This window comes from Odontesthes bonariensis, chromosome 11, assembly GCF_027942865.1.
Source record: "Odontesthes bonariensis isolate fOdoBon6 chromosome 11, fOdoBon6.hap1, whole genome shotgun sequence".
Taxonomy (NCBI): Eukaryota; Metazoa; Chordata; class Actinopteri; order Atheriniformes; family Atherinopsidae; genus Odontesthes; species Odontesthes bonariensis.
Window position 1 is genome coordinate 19946183 of NC_134516.1, and position 21928 is coordinate 19968110.

Here is a 21928-nt window from a genome sequence, read left to right on the forward strand (position 1 = left end):
TCATTTGCATATTTTTGCTTAGGTCTGAATTATTTTCTTAAACTAGTCTACATTCTTCTGCATCAAGGGAGAGATCTTTTCCTAAAAGAGGCGAGAATCAAATGACTTTTAATCTGGGAAATCTAGGTCAAGTCAAATCTTGCATTTAGATATCCAACATTGGTAATTACTGTCAAACTATATAAAGTAATAAATTAAATCTGAGGTTCTACGTATCAGGAGAAAAGGTCCCTGGTCAGAACAAGCCCAGATCATCAGCCCTCCACCACCGTGCTTGACAGCTGGTGTGAGGTGTTTGTGCTGATATGCTGTGTTTGGTTTCCTCCAAACGTGCTGCTGTGCATTATGAGCAAACATCTCCACTTTGGTCTGCTCTGTCCAAAGGACATTGTTCCAGAGGTCTTGTGGTTTGTTCAGATGCAGCTTTGCAAAGCTAAGCTGTGCTGCCATGTTCTTTTTAGAGAGAAGAGGCTTTCTCCTGCAGCCCTTCTACACAAGTCATACCTGTTCAGTCTGTTTCTAACTGTGCTGTCATGACCTTTAACCTTTAACATGCTAACTGAGGCCTGCAGAGTCTGAGATGTAGCTCTTGGGTTTCTGACCTTGGGGTGACCTTGCTGGGACGTCCACTCCAGGGAAGATTGACAGCTGTCCTGAATGTTTTCCACTTGTGAATAATCTTTCTCTCTGTAGAACGATGGACTCCAGATCGTTTGGAAATGGCCTTACGACCCTTCCCAGATTGATGGGCAGCAGCAGTTCTCTAAGATTATTGCTGATGTCTTTCCTCCTTGGCATTGTGAATGCTCCAAAACCTCTGCTTTTATAGGGGTGCTCACACTTACTGATGACACTGTAAGACACTGTGTTACCGTTTATTTGATGTATTTACCTCAGTGTAAAAGCTGAAAGCGAACAGATTCATTTCGATTTTCCATGACAAAAAAAAGCAGGTATTTAGGAAAGAAAATGTATTTAAACAGTAATTTCTCACTCATATGAGTAGAACAACTTAATTTCGGCAATGACAAAACAGTGATAGGGGATGAAATACAAGCTACAGATGAAAAAAGGACAAGAAAAACAGAAAGATGGGGACTTCTTTATGATCTAATACTTGGACGAATCATTGTTCATAAAGCTGCCTTGACATATATGGACACCACATCGTTCTTTTGTAAAACGGTATCGTTGCTATTTTTATGGTGTATTCGATGTTCAGAGACTAAATTAACAGCAGATACCAGCTATTGGTAAGAAATGAATGAATACATATTGGAGTCTTATTTTTGAATGTTTGAACAGTTTTAAGGTAGAATAAGTGAAATTCTCCTTCAATCAAATCTTTAAAACTCGGCCATCTTTTTTTTAACCTGCACAACTCAGTGGACACTGCATTCCAGCCTGAAAACATTTCTCATTGAAATCTTTGAATCTCATCAGCGCCTTGTATTATGAACTTTCATAACATTCGGACCAAATACACACAAAAAAAGCATAAAAAAAGGAGAAAAATAGCCGCGAGAAGGTAATAACAGTTGGGAAAGCACAAACAAGTTAGTCCGGGAGAAAGAGAGGAAAACAGAAAAGAGCAATAAGCTCCTTTCGTCTGCGTCAAAGCAAATCAAATTCAACTCACCTGCAAACATCATTTGAAAATGAGGAGGTTACAGTAAAGGAAGAATATTGGAGGGAAGCTCAGGCTACACCTAGAGGATAATTTTGGCAATATTCTATATTTTTTCCTCCAGACTCCAGAACGTATCAAATGAATTCTGAATCAATCCACCACTTAAATTTATTTTTAAAAACCACAATAAAGTTTATTTCTCTTTGCCATCGTGTTCATAATCAGTATATATATATATATATATATATATATATATATATATATATATATATATATATATATAAATACTCCATCTTCCATCAACACCATGTGTGTGATTATGGTAATTTATACTTAATTGAATCCAAACACCCTGTATGAATAATTTAAAGACTCTAAAACCAGTTCAAACAACAGTGGCCAGTTGTGTTATGCTTTTTTGACTTTAATATATCGAACTACACGAGTTCTTTGACAGCTGCAAATGTGCGATACGCAAGACTGACTTATTCAAACACTCACGGCATTAAAAATCTGTAAGATTCTTTGGAGGAAAAAAAAATACTCTTTGCAGTTGAAGTTCAAACTCTGACATACAAAGTAGCATTTTTACAAGATGCAGAGAAATCTAAGGAGACGCAGAAAATTGTTTTCTATCGTCTGAAGAACGTAATCCGATGTTAATTTTTAACATCATGGCATCGTGCAGTCTGAAGAAAAGTGGGATAATACAGTTTATATGTCGTCTCTGTGCCATTTTCAGCTAGAAAATAGGATTTAAACTGCTTTTTATTATAAAGTCGTCTAAAAAAAAAAAAAGCCTGTAAAATTATTCCCGGACTGTGAAATACATCCAGTCGTGTCCAGACTGTTCATCCACTGCCACGTAGGCCAGGACTTTCCCTTCTCCAGCCCTGTGATGGTGATCCTCTGACCTTTTCTTGAACATCCCAAGCTGGTTGACATTTGTGGCTTCTAGTGATGAGTCTCACCAACTGTTTGAGGGATTATCATACAATTTGGATCAGATAGTGAAGGTGTCTTTGAACTTTGTTTAACCCCTGACTTTTCATCTAGGTCAAAAGGCCCAGTGCCTATTTCTTCTACAGGAGTGCTGTGAGATCTGAATTTCTGTAAAGAAACAATAGAGTTGGGGGTTGAGGCTAAATACAGTGCATGATGGCGGTAATATTTAGAATTATGGACGAACAAATGGGTTGATTGGGTCTTGGTTAGAGGCCATCTCTTTCTTATGTATAAATCAAATGATAAATAAAAGTTTGGTTTAAGCTGGTAAAAACACTACAAACAGGGACACCAACAATGATATTACGCATGGTGAGAGCATAGTCTTCTATTCCTTTTCATGATTGCAATCATGTCAAAAGGCTGAGGGTCTCTTATCAACGTTCTCTTATTCTGTACTCCCACTCAACCCTCCTTTTTTTAGGATTTAAAGTGGTATGATGGGGCAAAAAAGGACAAAAACAATAGAGTGAAAATGAAGAGGATAACACTCGAGGTTTCCTGCGACTGAGTCCCATCAATGTCAATTTTATTCAAATTTGGAAGTCCAGAGAATAATAAACAAACTGATGTTGTCAGGCACACAGGCAGCCAGCCACAAAGGAAAATTACTATTCAACGTATAATTGCTAAGATGAAAACCCCACATCATGTCGAAAATGACGGATAGCCCAGTCAACACAGTTTAAGACTTTGTCCATTTCAAGCTCATCAAATCAACCCCCCAACATAACATTTAATGTTACGCTCCGGTTTTGTTGTCGTTCACCACAATTAAAGCCGGAATCAGAAGTCCTCAAAGGGCAGATTTCGTTATCAGCATTCATAGTCTCTGGTTAATTCAAATTCCATATTCTGCTCATGATAGAATTCCACACTGACGACTGGGATGGGAAGAGGATGAAGTCCTGAATCTATATTTGGTAACTGATACAGACAGAGTACATTTTCCTTTCTTTAAACCATGAACTCAGTGGAAGAACACAAATGAAAGCAGCAGGGACCTTGACTTGCTTTTACTTGTATTAAATACTGTCTATAAAAAAATGACTAGGCTAATTATCATTTTTATAGTTATACAAGTAAGGGGACCAAGGGAAGCTAGAAGAAAGTTGGACTGGTTTGACAAAACACAAAGCAATTATTATAATGTATTGCATTAAATTGAATTAAACTGTATCCAAGTGAACTTGCAATGAACTTGTTTACTTTGCTAAATAGTGCTCCGAGATGACTGGTAGTAAATTGGCATCATATAAATAATCTGAATGAACCTGAAATTATGCTAATATTTAACCAGAGACAAGTGCAAAGAACGCTTGCTGAAAAACATTAGTTCTTTTGGATATTATTGTCATACGAGGACCATCTATAGAAGTATACTCACATGACAGTTTTTTCATTTAGAAATGTGGTAATTGATAAATATTGTGATGACTTTGCATTTCATTGGATAAAGAGATGAAACTGATTGAATTCAATGACCAAAACCAGCAATTAAAAAGAAAATCATTCCACATTCATCCAATCACACAGTTTTATTGTGGTTTTCACTCATTGGTTGGGACATTAAACACAGGAGAAGCTGAGGAAGCAGTTGCATTAGTACAACGTAGACATTTTTTCAGCCAGTGTGCAGCATTTGTTGTTTGTTTTGCTCATATTATATTTAGCTAGCAGAGGTAAAACCATGGCTTTTGACAACGAGTGACAACTTAACTTCATTTGGTCTGTCTAACATTCTCCATTTAAATGTGTAACTAATACCACAAACTTTCCACTAACAGCAACAATTGGAGCCTTTCGGCTGATCCTGTTCTCTATTTGAGTGTTGTTGAATTAGCTATCTTAGTAGCAACCTGCTAACATTACCATCTGATTTGTCTGTTTCCTGTCTGCCTTGTCTGTGCTCAGATATCACCAGTTGTAAATCAGATACTGCCCAAATATCTTCCCCAAAAACATTCTTATTTATTCATTTTTCTGTTATTATAAAGTCTAAAACACAGCCCATTAAGACAACACTCTAATAGTCAAATCAGTGACCGGTTCAAAGCCCTTTCTGATAGCTGTTAGCATTCCTTGACAGCTCACAGCTGAAAAATAAATGGCCATAATACTTCAAGTGGTTTCACAAAGGGTGACATCGTTGGGTGGAAAAAAATGTGAAATGTAATTGCAGCGTTCACTCCTTCCACTCCATGAGGGAGGTTCTACATTTTGTTTAGATTACATCGATTTGACTCTTTACGAAAAGGTGATTTTAGTTAAGATGTAAAACGGGAAAAAACGGGAACTTCTTTGCCGACATTAAAAGAAGCATGCAGGACACATGAAACTCACAAATATTTCTCACTTACATTCCGATACATTGCACAACGTGGTGAGTTCATTTTGAGCGTTGTAAACAATCGGGAAATGTGTTTTTCCTACATGGGTCAACTCGTTTGGCAGATTAGCATTAAGCTATTGAAATAAGCTAGCGGTTTCTATGGGTTCTGTACATCAGCGGCTAGTTAGCGCTATGCTAACACTTGTTTATTGCACAAAACAGATTGAGGATGATGTGTTATGTACTGTGATGTGTTCAAAGGGAAATTATATGTAGCTTATAATGTTATGTGAGTTAAAGCCAGCTCAACTTTGGCTGTGATATGCTCATATGTTTTACTGTGAAGCTTTAAATGTATGGTTTAAAATTTGTGTTTATTTGAATGTTATAAAATATTAAATATTGTAAATGTATTTGTTTACAGTTGAACCGGCTTGACCGTGTAATTCACCAGACAATAACAAGACAATAACCAGACAAACAACAACAACAACAAAGACTAGTTTAGGTTATTTGTAACAGTTATGATTATTCTCTTTTTTGTGCAGATTAAACCACACACCATATTCTGACAGTTTATAGAACACATCTCTTGTCCTTGACAATGTTGAAATGACAAATCTGGTGCAGGATCACACATCGTTGCCATTAATGCACTCACCACATTTCAGATTGAAACACAAAACACTAGATCCATATTTGATGTGCTGGCAGCATTTTTAACAGATGTTCTGTTGACGAATGTGATGTAACTTCACCAGAGGCTTTTGTACCCAATAGGAAATCTGACAAGATGCCCCACATTACTCTTAAACCGGTCTCCCAAGAGAGCTGCAATGTAGTGCAAATGATAGGCCGCACATCACAGCTCAAAGTAAAAATAGCGATTCTTATTTTAGTAGATGTTTTGCAGCGACTTCTGGGCCATTCAAATAAGATTTGTTTTGAGCCATATAAAGAATAATCTATATTCAATAGGAAAATAAATAAAAGAAAATAAAAGAAAATGACCCTCACCCAAGGGAATTCTTCAACATAACATACTAAATTTAATTTGAACATTTAAACTACCTGAAACCCAGTAGACTTAAATGTCTCAGTCAGCAGATCTCTGCTAAATGGATTCCAATAAACAGAGTTGTAGCACTTGAAGGCAAGATTGAGAGGTACTCCTCTTGATAGAAGTAATTGAATATCATGCCAAAAATAAAATAGATAAATCTGTACTCTAAAGAAAGCGCTGGATGGCATCTATAAGGGGATATAGCTGTATGGCCATTGCCTTTCATTGTGTTGAGAACAAATGCATGTTGCAAGGAGTACACAGAGATAAACCGGGTTAAGGCTGAGTTATACTTCTTTTAACTGCCCTTGCGCTTGCGTCTTGCGCTAGTGTTAATGGCTCGAGACGTTTATGCTTCATTTAGCTTTGCCGGCGCTTGCGTGTGCTGCGTGGCGATTCACCGCCAGGACAGTAGGTGGAGCAGCGGGTTTTTTCAATGACAAGCCTACTACAATGAAAGGAAATTCACCGCCAGGACCTCTTCGGCAAGTCTCTCTTCGAGTGGATTCATCAGGGATTCATGCTTCTTCTTCTTCTTCTTCGCTTTCTACCTTGGCGTTTGAAAACAGCGGTCTTTTATTAGGGGATGAAACCAGAAGATGAACACGACGCCGGATGTGATGTAGATAGTGGCTTGTGCTCGCGTCCAGAGTGGCTACTCTATAGCTCTGCTCGGGTCTTGCTACTTGCGTGAAGTTCAGAAAATTGAGGTGATGCACGCAAGCACGCAAAGGGGGGGGCTTGAGACCGCGCAAGGGCTTGCGTTGCGTCTTGCGTTACCGACTATAAACCAGGCTTTAGAAACATATCTGGACAGAATGTCAAATAAAGGTACTGGTGAGTAAAATGATTAGACATGTAAAAGGGAGCCTAAACTACCCCAACATTATGGTTTCTAAACTGACCACCTCTGGAAGACCGGTGGGAGGCCATCGCCAAAAGGAAAACTCCACGTCTCAGACATCGTTGGAGATAAGTCTTTGAGTCTGTACTTTGGTCTGATTGCTTTCAATCAAACAACCAAAGAGTTAATAATTGCAGGGAACAATTACTTTGAGTCCAGGGTCCATGAAAACAAGTGATTACAATGGTTTTAAAACAATAATGGGAAGAAACATGGCCTAATTAGGCTGTTCATGGATCAGCAATCGAGGTAATCTCCTGACGAACACACCCAGGTTGGTCCAAAACTTTCCAACACCTGAATGAAGGGCTGTGTTCGAAACCACATACTTCTCCTACTACTCCTACTGACTTTTTTCCCGGATGCATACTAGATTCGCCAAAATGTTGGGTATGCATCATAAGGTTACTACTCATACTCAAACTAACCAAGATGCAACGTAACGTGATGTCGCCGATCGCCATTTCCTGTCAAAACGTCAGTTTCAAGCTAGCTACAACGAGGGTAGGTTCACTTCCTGTTTTCAAAACAAAAGCACCAATTGTATCATAATGGCTTTCCCTATGATAAAAGGCAACGGGTATTTTATTTTGTGAAAATAACCAGAAGTGCGTTGCTCACTGCGGCTAGCTTTAGTAGCGCCAAATTCGTCGGAACAAAATTGTAAATAGCCGGTATTTTGTCAGGTTTTCAACACGTTGGGGATCTAAACGACTACTTTCTCGCCTGAAAATGCTTCAAATGTTGCTAAAGTTTACAGAGTTTAGAGCTTAAGCGTAATCAGCTTCAGGACGGCTGATTTTGGCTCGGGCAGGAGCAAAATGCATTGTGGGTAAACGCTCTGCATACTGTCTGATCGATGAGTATGCAGTATGCAAGTATGTAGTATGCGGTTTCAAACACAGCCAAGGTCTTTGAGTGCCACCCACCCTCTCCAAAGTCCAGAATAAAGTCTCTCCGACAATCTCATGTGGGAGCATTGGTTAAGATTTGAGCTGAAAGAACAAAAAAATGCCTTGGGCTGAAAATCTCTGAGACAGATCTAAACAGGAACCACACAAAGGAGTGACTGTCAGGTGTGAGTTAGAAAGTTTACAGCACTGAATATTGTCAGAGGGTTAATCATTTTGGCCTTGGGAGTTTTGTTCTTCTTTCAACATGAAGCCAAAGTAAAGCATCAAAGTAAAGCAGTGAAATTCACAGACTTTGTTCTTTGGAAAGCAATTCTGCTCTGGGTGCTTTTGTATTTGGTTGCTTCCTTTGAAAAGTTTAGCTCGATTTTTATCAAGGGAGTAATCATCTTGACCTTAACTGTGGATAAATCAACGACAACAGAACACAGATGAGAAAAAACGTCTTAACAGAAAATGCATCTCAATCAGTGTTTGATAATTAACAGAAATATGCAACAAGCTCATATAGACAGCTGTGGAATGCAGTTTGACATGGTATCTAATTGTTTAATCTCTCAATTGGTGTTGTCCTTCTACTCCCATCGCCATGCTGGTTGCGAGTTTTCATATCTTTTGAAGTGCTCAGCCTGAACATCTCTATGAATTATGCTGACACTCTTAAAGCTCAAAGTTACAATGCTTAATGCAGAAACAAGAAGCAATCCATGAGAAACTTCACAGCTTTCACAGAATTTGGCCGCCTGAGGGTTTATCCTTCAACTTTTTTCGGTCTCACAGAAAAAGAAGAAACTTGTAGCTACAGCTTTTGAAATTCTCCACCGGTACCCTGTAAGACATGCGTTTCTGTTTGATAATTCTTTTTGAATCGGGGCTCCTGTTCTTACACGAGGACCGCTGAGACGAGCAGCAGAACCCTGGAAAGGGCTCCCTCAAGACCAGATTTGAGCAGATTTGAGCTCAAAACACCACCCATGGAAAAAAAATAAAAATAAAATACTATCCAGAACAAGTCCTTGAGAAGTTTAAATTAACCTTAAAAATAAAGTTGTCTTGTTGCCTTCTCTGGTGAATTCTCTTCGCATTGAGCTGCAACTGAGGACATTTTAAGGCTTTTTGAGAACAGATGCTTCCTTAATAAGTTTAGAAATGCTCTCAAAGGAAAGCCGGGGAGCACTCTGGGTTCTTAAAAATAAAGATCCAGCCCAGGAGCAGTGTAATAACTGCAAATGGTAGGTCACACAGGCCCAGCCCATAATCATATCACACTCGGCTCTATTATTCAGCACACCGAGGCATGAGCATGCATGCATGCATGCTCTATTATTCAGCAGCGTGCGGAGGCTGCTGCTGTGGACTGCTGATGAGAAGCTGGCCAAAGGAGAAGGATCCTCCATTGTTCTCAGAGGAATCAATAGGATACTTATCAAAAGGTGCACTATCTGTAATATGAGGCAGATTAGTTCAAACGAGATAACAGGAATTAAAATGGATAGAATAGCACAAAAAGATGGGAGAGAGGGAAGGAGATAGCTGGGCGAACATCTGCTGCTGTTCAGTCAAACTGATCTCTGGCCCCTCGTCCTATCTACAACGTGGTTTTCTTGCTTTTTCTTATCGAGGGCAGTGCTTTGCTGAGTATGCACACCTTTTCTTTTTTCTTTTTTCCTCACTCATGGCTCGGCTTCACATTTGTACAGATACCTAATCATAACATTATGACCACTGACGGGAAGTAAAAAAACATTGTGTATCTTGGTACACCGCCTGGCAGTGAGTGGCCCCTTTTCCACCGAACATTTTTGTACCAGTACAGCTCTACACGGTCCCACTCTACCCTGATTGGGAGCTTTTCCACCGCGGGTTGAAGGTGGGACCCGTTACAATTTTTAGCCCCGGCTAGTACCTGCTTCAGAGGTGTGTCTAGTCGGTACTAGTCGGTGCTAAAACGTCACGTGATCAGTGCTGTCCACTGATTGGTCAGGTGAAATTACGTCATACACGCGACGAAGCTCTGGGAGCTTTAAATAATCACCTGCCGTATGAAAACACACCTACAAGAGCAACAGAGAATAAACAGAATTGCGAATATGGAAGACCAGAGAAGGAAAGCCAACCCATGGACAGTGAGCGAGGTGCAGACCTTTCTGTGTGTGGTGGCTGAGGACCGCATACTGAAGGAACTGGACGGAGCGACACGAAATGAGAAGGTGTTCCAGGAGAAAGTGTTCAGCCAAGCTGATGGCTAGCCGTGGCTATCACCGGAATTCTCAGCAGTACCGAGACAAGCTGAAGAGTGATTACCGGCAGGTAAAGGACCACAACAGCCGGAGTGGGTCAAACAGAAAATCATGGAAGTGGTTCGACCAAATGGACGGCATTTACGGTCACCGCCCGGCGAACGGCGTGGATTCGGCGACGTCTTTGTTGGAGGCGATGGAAAATGGTAAGTGTTGTTCTTATCCCCTTGGTGCAACGCTTATATCTTAACAAATGCATGTTTCATATCATAACAAATACATGTTCAGTCTTTAACTTGTGTTACACAGGTGTCTCATGTAAGTTGTTCTGAGTGAGCTAGCAAACAACGCTGTTTTGGAAGGCTAGCACAGTGTCTCACCTATGCGGTTTATGTGTATGCGTTTCTTATGTTCACACTTTTTATTTTTTTCCCCTCAAGACTCGGTTTGTGCAACCGATGAGTGTTCGGTTGCTGAGGTCAGCGAAGATCCTCCAATCCCGCAGGCTTCAGAACCGACACTGGCATCGCAATCTGCAGCTGAGGCAACAGCTGCTATCTGCATTCCACCGGCACCAACACAGACGCCTGTATCTAAGACCACTCCTGCTGTTTACTTTTGTACTGTCTTTTTTAATAAAGAGCTTGGTTTAACTAAACAATATGAATTGTCAACTGCATACACATTACACTCCATCGTTGTGTTTACTTTTGACTAACCGCGGCGTGACACTTTGTAGTCACCTGAAACCGACGTCACGTTAGTGGTGAACGGGCCGACTCCGCCCACTTCCAGGTCGCGGTTTGGGTGGAAAAGGAAATGTTACTGGTGCCGTGTCGTGTAGTGTAGTGTCGGGCTATATCGAACCGAGTAGAGTAGGGCTAGCTTGGCGGTGGAAAAGGGGCATAAAAGGCAGTAAGTAAACATATGTTCTGATAGAAAGGTACCAGAGCATACATCATGTGGATGAATGGGTCCCTGCGTGCCACTTGACCCAATGAGACATGCCATTATGATGCAAACTGATGTGGGCGGGGCAATGTTCTGCTGGGAAACCAAGGCTTCCATTACATATTACACCTCCCCTAAACACTGTTGCTGACCAAGTACAACACTTCATGGTAATTAGGGACGGTGCTCCCAGTAGTTCGATTCCGTGGAATCGTTAATCCGCCTGCCTAACGATCCTGTTTATAGGTTTGCGCGATGACGTCATGTGCACGCCTTGTATTTTGGCTCAGAATGTTTCCAACGTGGCGTCGAGGCAGAAGCGCTCCAAAGTTTGGCTATATTTCACCAAAAAGGACAATACTAGGGCCAGTTGCAACACGTGCAGAGCTGTGATCACATCAAAGGGGGGAAATACCTCCAACATGCTGAAACATTTTGCACGAAAGTAAAGTCTTTGACACGCTGCTAAACATCGGTGGGTAGTAACGAGTTTCATTTACTCAGTTACATTTAATTAAGCATGTTTTTGAAAAAATTATACTTCCAGGAGTAGTTTTAAATCACTATACTTTTTACTTTTACTTGAGTAGATTTGTGCAGAAGAAACTGTCCTCTTACTCCGCTACATTAGGCTACAATGAGCTCGTTACTTTTCTTCTTCTTCTTTCTTTTTATCCCCCCGTGTACGCCTCATTTTAATGTTTTATTCTGACAGAGAGAGAGACTTCCGCCAAAGGCTCTACCACCTGACTGTGTTTCACCAATCAAACGTAGCCGTGCAGTCTCGTCACGTGACCATACTCAATCTATAGAGGAAATAGAGGAAAAATGTCAGAATCAACGGTGGGAGGAGACTTAATACATCCATGCTCAAAGATGAATACCTAGTACGATCTATTAAAGGGGAGATAATGTACTACTGGGGGACCAATGAAGGCACAGCATCAGACCCAGCTGTGGAATGGGATGCCTTTAAGGCTGTTATTAGAGGCCGGCTTATTCAAACTTGCTCATTTCTAAAAAAGACAGCGGTCGAGCGCTTTCAGGAATTGGAAGGAGACATTAAAAAAATGGAAAATAGGCACGCATTATACTCTGACCACTCTTCACTTCTCGAGCTGAGTAAATTAAAGCTAGAATATAATTCTATATTACAGAAAAAAGTGGAATATTCATTATTCAGAAGTAAACAGAAGTATTACGAACAAGGGGAAAGGACAGGACGATTTCTTGCACAAAGAGCAAAGCAACAATATACACGGTCGCTTATAACAGGAATACAGAATGACAGGGGGGAACTAAAAACAGATGATATAGACATCAACAACTTATTTGTCACATTCTATCAAAGTCTTTATAAATCAGACGAACCTGCTCCTCAAGATATCAGCACTTTTCTATCTACTGTGAAATGTCCAACATTATCACAGGATGTACAAGAACAAATTGGAGCGGACATTACAATAGAGGAAATTAAAGGGGCTATTCAGAAACTACAGAGCGGGAAATCTCCAGGGGAAGATGGATTCCCAGCCGAATTTTATAAGGCCTTTTCAGATCTTCTGGCCCCAAGACTACTAAAAGTTTACAATAATGCCTTATTAAGAGGGTGTCTCCCAGATAGTATGCAGACAGCCATAATAACTCTAATTCATAAAAAGGATAGGAATCCACAACTTTGTGGCAATTATCGCCCTGTATCATTAATTAATGTTGATGCTAAGCTACTCGCAAAAATTCTAGCTACTAGATTGGAAGGGTTATTGCCAAAACTTATCCACCCTGATCAAGTAGGTTTTATTAAGAATAGGACATCATCTGACAATCTTCGCAGGCTTCTTCATCTGATGTGGCAAGCTGGAAGGGAACCAGATGTAACTGTAGCTCTCTCATTAGATGCCGAGAAAGCATTCGACAGGGTGGAGTTTCCATACCTGTTTCAGACGTTGGAGAAATTTGGTCTGGGAAATTCTTTCATTAACTGGGTTAAGTTATTATATCACAATCCCAGGGCATCTGTTATGACAAATGGCAAACAGTCTACTGCATTTCAGCTTCATAGAGGGACACGGCAGGGATGCCCCCTCTCCCCCCTGTTATTTGCCCTGGCCCTGGAACCGCTGGCTATTGCCATTAGGCAAAATAACAATATTGTTGGTATTAAGACTGGGAGTGAAGAACACAAATTACTTTTGTATGCAGATGACATTTTGCTACTGTGTAGACGTCCATCAACCACAGTATCTCATGTTCTTACCCTGATCGACTCCTTTTCACTGGTGTCTGGATACAAAATCAACTGGTCAAAGTCTGAGGCCATGCCCCTATCTAAGGTCTGTCCCCCCACTGTCAGAAAGGGTTGGCAGTTTTCATGGCAGCCTTCAGGCCTAACATACTTGGGCATAAAAATTACCCCTCATTTAAATGACATTATGGACGTCAACCTCCTCCCCCTGATACAGAAAATAGAATTTATACTCCAAAACTGGACTAAATTAGGCTTATCACTCCTGGGTAAGGTAAATATTTTGAAGATGGTAATAGTTCCCAAAATCAATTACGTAAGTAATATGCTACCATTAAACTTTCCACGTACTACACTAACAAAATATAATAAAGCGGTTTATGACTTTCTGTGGGCAGGTAAAAAACCATATGTAAATCAAACAAAACTCTATGCTGCTTCAGAAGATGGTGGCCTAGGTCTGCCCAATATAGCCTGGTATCATTATGCTTTTTGTTTAAAACAGTTAGCTAAGATATACATCCCTGCCGATAAAGCTCCAGCTTGGGTGTCTATTGAAGGGGTTCTTACCTATCCATACCCGGCACAGGCCATTTTCACACAAACTAGTGGTAGGATTCCTCATGATAATCCATTACTGGCATTCTCCCAGGAGACTTGGCAAGCTTCTCACAAACTCCTTAGCTTACACCCAAACTTTACTTGTCAAACTTCCCTATGGCATAATAAATACCTCAAGATAGGTAAAAAGACATTCTCTTGGCCCGACTGGGTCAAGCTGGGCATTGTCTACATTGGAGATTTATTTGAGGGACAGACTTTCTTTTCCTTTGGACAACTAAGAGCAAAGTATGGTCTTCCAACTAAGGATTTTTGGAAATACTTACAGTTAAGAAGCTGCATTCTGTCACATCTCAAAATATCACCACTTGCACCAGCTACTGAATTACAAACCAGAGTGGAACAAGAAAATGCTTTCTCAATTAAAGCATCAGGCTTTTACAGTATTTTAAGGAAATCTCAGCCTCCTGATTTCAGGGGCTTAAAAAGATGCTGGGAGAGGGATATGGGAGAAAGTATATCAGATGAAACATGGGGAAAAGTAATCAAGTCATGGTACAAAGTTTCAAGAGAAATGCAGACACGATTGATGCGCTATAAAATTATCAATAGGATTTATTGGACCCCATCAAAAATGGCACGGTTGGGGCTTAGAAACTCAGATGTGTGTTGGAGATGCAACACTGAGTGTGGCACTCTCTTACATATGTTATACTCGTGCCCCATAATAGATCCCTTATGGTCGGAGATAGTATCTTTTATCAACAACTTACTGACCACTGCTCTGGTACGCCAACCTTTACTCTGTCTCTTGGGTATGGTACCACAGGGGAGCGGGTTAAATGCCCACCAATCCTCATGGTGCCGAACAGCTCTAATAACTGGATGCAGGATAATATTACGCCATTGGAAAACACAAGTAGCTATATCCATGGTGGAGTGGTTTAATGAGATGTCCAAAATTGCCTCTTATGAGAGGTTGTGCTATAGAATGATAGATAAGGAGGATGTCTATGTGAAAATTTGGGGGCCTTATTTGGACATTCTACAGTAAACAAGTGGTCTTATTTTTTTTTTCTGTTTTCTTTCTTTCCTTTTCTCTTTTTATATAGCATTCAGTGGTGTACAAATGTATATAGCTACACTCATTTATATATATATATATATATATATATATATATACAGTACAGTGTATAGCTTTGTTAGTCAGTATCTGCCTGTAGTCCTCCCCGTTCACTTATGGATGTTCAATGTGTGTCTTTGTTTCATGTATTTGTGAAAAAACCCAATAAAAAGTAAATTACAAAAAAAAAAAAGAATCAACGGTGGGAAATGCAGACACAGACGAGGCCTCATACTGAAAGCATGTTTACCTTACAAGAGTGAAAAACAGCAGCTACATTATGTGTCTTCTGTGTCAACCAAAACAAACGCACATTTCAGCTGAAACTCAACATCTAACTTGATCAAACATGTAGCGGTAAGTTTCCTAAATTCATTAATTCATTTTAATTTATTTGATCAATTGGATGAACTCTAATTTGCCTAAAGATGATTATTTAGTATACTTTTTACTTTTACTTGAGTCATATTATTCTGAAGTAACACTACTTTTACTTGAGTACAATTTTTGGCTATTCTACCCACCTCTGGTGCTAAGCGATGGCAGAAACTCCCGCGGAGTTAAAATGACAGAGCCGAAAATAGATAAAATGTTGGTGCATACTTGAAATTAAAGTGTTACTGCAACCAAAGACATTTGTACTATATTTGTACTATATATAACTGGATGAGAATCGATAAGGAACCGAATCGATAAGCAATATCGATAATGGAACCGGATTCGCTAAATTCTTAACAATTCCCATCCCTAATGGTAATGGTACTTTCTAAGATGTTAGAGGTCCCTTTCAGCTGGCTTCCAACACTGCAAAAAGGGTTTAGAATGGTTTAAGGAACAACATGGTAGCTGGCCTCCAAATTCTCCAGATTCTTAATCCAAATGTGTGGGATGTGCCGTAAATACGAGTCAGATCCATGGAGGCCCCACCTAGCAGCTTAAGGGATTTAAATAATTGGCTCCTGACAACTTGGCTGCAGATACTGCAGCATGCCTTGAGAGATATAGTTCAGTCCTTCCCTCAACAGGTCACAACTGTTTTAAAGATAAAAAGGGGACCCGGTCAACATCAGGCATGTGGCCATAATGCACTCACAGAATTGTACCTTTAGGGGTACGATGGCTTGTCACTGGGGCAGTACCCTCGGAAGGTATAGTTTTGTACCCTTGTGTACCTTTGTACCTTACAGAGACCAATTTTGTACCCTTATACTGAAGTAGCCTAACACAGACTGTCTATTGTACCCCGGCATGTAGGAAAAAAAAGGTACATTTATGTACCGTTTACCACTTGAGTACATATATGTACCTTTTGGTCCAATAATTAACCCCTAGGGGGTACATTAGTATAGATTGTACCTCAGGGGACAAAAAAGGACTCGTACTGTACCCCTATTTCTGAGAGTGTACTACGGCTGATCGGTGTAAAGACAACCGTCCACTGCTTTCTTTTTACCGGACTCTGAGTGGCTCCATTGGGCCCCTTAGAGCCTAAAGATGCCAGCTCAAGAGTACCTTTACTGTGACTAATGAGAGCATTGTCTACACTTCCCATCCCTCTCCAGTTACTCCAAAGTTTTCATTTTCCAGTCACAAAAAATCCCTTTTTAAACCTTAAGGCAACTGCAGCCATCTGCTCAACACTCAAAACAGAAAAACAATCCACAGCCGACTGCCTGTTATGAAATCTAAATTCTATGAATAAACACAGCTTTCCAACACTCAGGGGTGCATTGACAAACTCATTCAGCTGACCGGACCAAACAACTTCCAGAGACTAAGAGAAAACAAAAAAAAAGGCACGTTTTGAACCTCCCGTAGGCCAAAGGAGGAGGAAGGGGCGTCACAGCGTGAAATCTTCCTTTGCCTTCAAATCATGTACAAGACACACATGCACCACACTGAGCTATTATTGTAGGTTACTGTACAAAGCTGAGTGGGTTAGCAGGATTTTTTATATGGCTTTCAAGATCAACTGAAGTGGAGCAGAACTGATTTAGATGCAGGTCTCCATCTTGGCTAGAGGCAGTCGACAGCTTGCTGTGTTTTGAATTACATGAGTGAATTAAAAACACATTGGTTGATTTCCTGAAGTCACCCAACACGCCCAAAACCATCTGCCTCTGCTGGTCAGCCGAGTTGCAGTTCCAACAGGAGTTGTAACTGTCAATAGAAGTAATTTTGTTCACTTCACCGTTAAAATGTTCCTTATGTGTCAGGTGTCCTTCCTTTCTCCCGGCCCGGCTGCTCCACAGCCTGCTCGGGTGTCTTGTTTCCATCAGTCGGGAGATTGTGAGTGATTTCACTGAAGCTCCTGCAAATCTGGGGAAATCTGAGAGAAAATGTTGAACAACAGAGAGCCCGAGGCGGCGATTTGATTGGTTCTCGGTCTGAAAACATGTTCTGGATACAACACCTCTGTTTTGTTTTGCATCGTTATTTAAGCCGGGCTAATGATGAATTAGATGAAAAATTTTACGTTTCAGTTTCCCTCCAGGCAACAGAAAAACGTATTAAATCTGCTCAGACAGCCTGTGGTCTACACATAGGAGACTTTTCTTATTTACCAGGCTGATGATCTTTCAATTTTTTCAAATAATATTGTGTTTATGTGAGATTAACTTCCAACTTGGGTGAAGCAAAGGCAATTGGAGTTAGATAGAACTTCATCATTTTAAAGTTTAGCATCTTATCTTGCAGATACATGTTGAGGTACATTCTACTAATGACATCAAAACTAAATCAAATAAAGAAATGTTTTCACATGTATGGTGCACGCTACCAATCCTTCTTATTCCCAGGGCGTCGAATACATATGTTTGGTAAAAGTTGCTTTGAGATAAGCACATGGTGCATTTTTTTTTTTTTTACCATCAGGTCACCAAAGCCTTCAACACACTTATTTCTGGTCTATATTTACCATATCCGCTATATATACCTGGTTGATGGCATCTAAACGTTTCTAAGTGAAGCGATGGGTCCTAAAAAAACACAAAAAGATGCCACCAGATGGAAACTGGACCGAACGTGCTCGTTACAGCTTTCCATTTTACTATAGCTTGTTAAAAATGATGGCGACTGGTAATTAGCAATTAAAAGGAAACCACTGAGGTGGATGGAATGCTATAAGCTTTGTAAGAATATATTCAAACTGTGACACTGTGACGAGCGGTTGGGTAAAGAGTCGGGTACCCCTTTATCACGGCTGCTCTACAACAAATTCTTCTGCAGCTTGAATTGGCACCAATTATAATTCAGTCAGGAGGCTATGTGATGAATTGGACAATTCTTTCATTTTTACCTCTGTTCTCATGCATAATGATGGCAACGCTGGTAAAGCTGTTTGCATGTGGGAGCAGCTAATTGACCTTTCCTAAGCCCGAGTGATACCTGGAGACCCCAAAGCCAGAGAAGTTGAAGAGGAGAGGTTGTGGATGCACAACAAAATGGAGGAAGTGTGCAATCATCATTTTTTCCTTCATTGAGGCATAGCTGCGGGGGCAACTCTAATACCTTCTCTTCTAAACTTCAAGACAGATGTGAATCAGCAGAAGTTTGATTTATGTCTTCAAGTGAAGCGTTGCAATGAGATTTTAAGGAATAAATGAGGGCTGACAATTTTCATTTTAAAGGGAATACGTTAGAATTAAACCACTATCGTTTTGCCAGGATAAGTAGCAAATGAGCAAAACGGATCAATTTCACTTTATTACACTGGCTGTTAATAACACGACTCCACGGTGCTGTTTCCTACATTGTCCCTTTTTCTGTTTGCCTTATTGATCTCTGTGTGTAACCTGCTCCCTCCAAGACCCTCTCCTCCTGCTCAACACATCTCCCAATCTGCTCACCTGCCTCCCATAAAGCTCCCTACATGCTGCATAACTACACCGAGCGCTCCAGCTATTCTTTCCCAGAACGTTCTATTTAACGGCAACTAAAATTTCATATCAGTGACTCAAATCTGAGTGGATCCTGTCATTTACTCATGCTCCAAGAGATGCACTAGAAAAAATCTAAATCTAACCAAGTATATTTTTCTCATTGAGTATCTCATTACACTTGATATCAGACACAATTGCCTAACAAATACCATTTCAGCCAGATATAGGGACTTCTTTTAATACAATACATCTTGAATATCTTGTTAAGTGAAAAAGTCTTGAAAACGTCAGTCATATTTCACATGAAACAAGCTTTTTTTTCATTTGAAGAGGTTTTTAAGCTAATTTCAAGATCACTTTTAACTCAAAAGTCCTAAATATCACATCTTATTTCAAGAAATCTTGACAAGCCGATTTTCACTAGTTCCATTGGCAGATTTTTTTGCTTATTTCAAGCAAAAACATCTTGTATTTGTTGTTTTTCTTACTTATTTTTGGAGGGTCATTTTTTCCAGTGTGACCAGCCTGTCCACAGATAATCCCAGAACAAGAAGCTTCTCAACCTTTGAATTAAAAACCCTTATTACCTGCATTTGGGTCCCGTCTGTGATCCGTAACACTTTATTTTGTTTCAGCAGAACACTGAAGACAAGAGCTGAGGCGCAAAACACAACAAAAATTAAAGCATTTCTGAAAACACAGGAAATGTTTAGGATGAGAGGCAGAGCCAGTTAAAGAAATAGGAATAAATTCATAATATGGCTGAGCTGTGTGAGGAAAAATGCCAAAAACCTGCTCCGACAAAGCACAACTTAGTGTACAAATATGGCTGAATGCTGCTTATAAATACTCCCTCATATGAATTCCTTCTTAGACAAACATAAATCCTTTTAATCTAGCATAAAAAGTTCAAATGAGGGGGAGAATTTCCAGGACAGACACAGCGTTTACATCTCAACTATGCTCGAGCTAAATTCTGGTACATAAAGAGTGACTTATGACAGCTTCGAGCTTTGAGAAGATACGGAGGGCATGTTGTGACAACGCCCTGTATCCTGAGCTGCTCCGTCTGTGATTTAGTGTAGAAAATTAAATAAAAAGGGACGTGTCTGCTGCATGCTTGTGTGTTTGTATGATGGGTCTTTGGGAGCGCTTCCAGTGCCAGGTTCCTGCTGTGCCAATCTGTAGCAGCCACGGAGCATCCTGGACTTGCTCAGCCATCAATCAGTCGCTTGCCATGGCTCAATGCTCATAGACGCACGCACACACATTCAGAATGAGGTCACACAAACCCTCCGACAAGCTCTGAGAAAAAACATGGCCATCCGCTGCTTTATTAAAAAGGCTACAGCTGCTGTGTAAATGAGCACAGAGCACAAAAAAAGGATTTTGGTCCCCAAGACTCGACACAGACGACAGATTGTCCTGCTTCGTCACTTCCTCGGTTCCTCTGCACGTCGTCAGTGGAAATCTGGAGCAATAACTCAGTGACGTCACAGGTCATGAATTTACATTTGTTTGTCGCTAGAAACTGGAGTTCCAATGTTTAGGGTGGAGGCAACCGCATTAGGAAAGTAACTGTTGGTTATTTTCCAAAAAGCATAAAAAAAAGTGTCAAGAAATGTAAAAAAAAAATCTCTTATGTGCACGTTAAACGAGAGGTTTTTTTCTTTACTAGATTAAACATTTGTCACAGTGACACATTGCTGGACAGTAGCGCCGTTTGATCCGGATCAGTCCGGTCTGTGGCTGCATACAGAGTTGCTTGCACAGCTTTCACAATGAAAGGCCTTATTAGGAACAGGAGGGTATTCCAATCCAATGAAATTCAGAAATACTTTTTCAAGTTAATACTTAGTAACAGCTTGATAAGACACGGCCTAATTTAGGGCCACTGTGGGCCTCGCTATCGAAGTGAAATGCCGGGACCTTGTGGAAACAACACAAATTTGTCCCATACCTGGCTGAGTGGCTATGCTATGGGCCCCTTCTGCTTGGTTTGGGCTCACCCACTTGTTACCCCATTTGAGGCTCACAATGCTGGGTTTTTGCATGCTTCCTATAGTTCACAGGCACCATAATGGGCTGCCCAAAAGGCACAATTTTCTCCCTGCGGTGACCCTGAAAGAACCCCAAAGGGGCATGTTTTCTAGGTAGTTGTTTGTTAGCCCCTTAGCTACTTTTTTATTAAGCCTCTTGGCCAACAGTGCGGTCACTCTTTGTAATCCTTGTTAATGAGGCCAATCACAGAAGATGAAAAAAAAACTGCTGAGTTTCGCACCCCAATCCTGACTATGGCAGTGTTCAAAACCACATACTACATACTCATCGATCAGACAGTATGCAGAGCGTTTACCCAGAATGCATTTCGCTCCTGCCCGAGCCGAAATCAGCCGGCCTGAAGCATTCCCGTGGAGATGCAGGCACACCTGGTTGGCTAACAGTTGAAAACAGAAGATATGTGGAAACAAAACGCAAGTGTTTAGCATTTAGAAAAAAAACACTTGCGTAAGGAAGGATATACGATTCCCCTCGGCATATTCTGGGTGTGCAGGGCACTTCTCCTAGTTGGACGTGCCTTAAAAACCTCCAAAGGGAGGCGAACAGGAGGCATCCTTATCAGATGCCCCAGCCACCTCAGCTGATTCTTTTTGATGCGGCAGAGCAATGGTTCCACTCTGAGCTCCCTCCGGATGGTGGAGCTCCTCACCTCATCTCCAAGGCTTAACCCAGCCCCCCTTCAAAGAACATTCATTTCAGCCGCTTGTATCGACCACAGCGATCTCATTACTGCCGACAAAGTCCCAAATCCGACTGCCCATCTCTCGCTGCAACTGATCCAAGATATTGAAATGCCTCTGCTTGAGGCAGTGGTTCATCCCAGACCTGGATGGAACACTCCACATTTTTCTAGTTCAAACTGCTTTCCAGCGCATGCTGTTAAAGACGATAGCAGAACTACATCATCCTCAAAAAACAGAGATGCAGCCTTTGGGTTCTTAAATCGGACACGCTCCTCTCCAATCATGCCTTGAGATCCTGTTCATGAGTCCAACATGCATCATAAACAAGCTGGACTCTG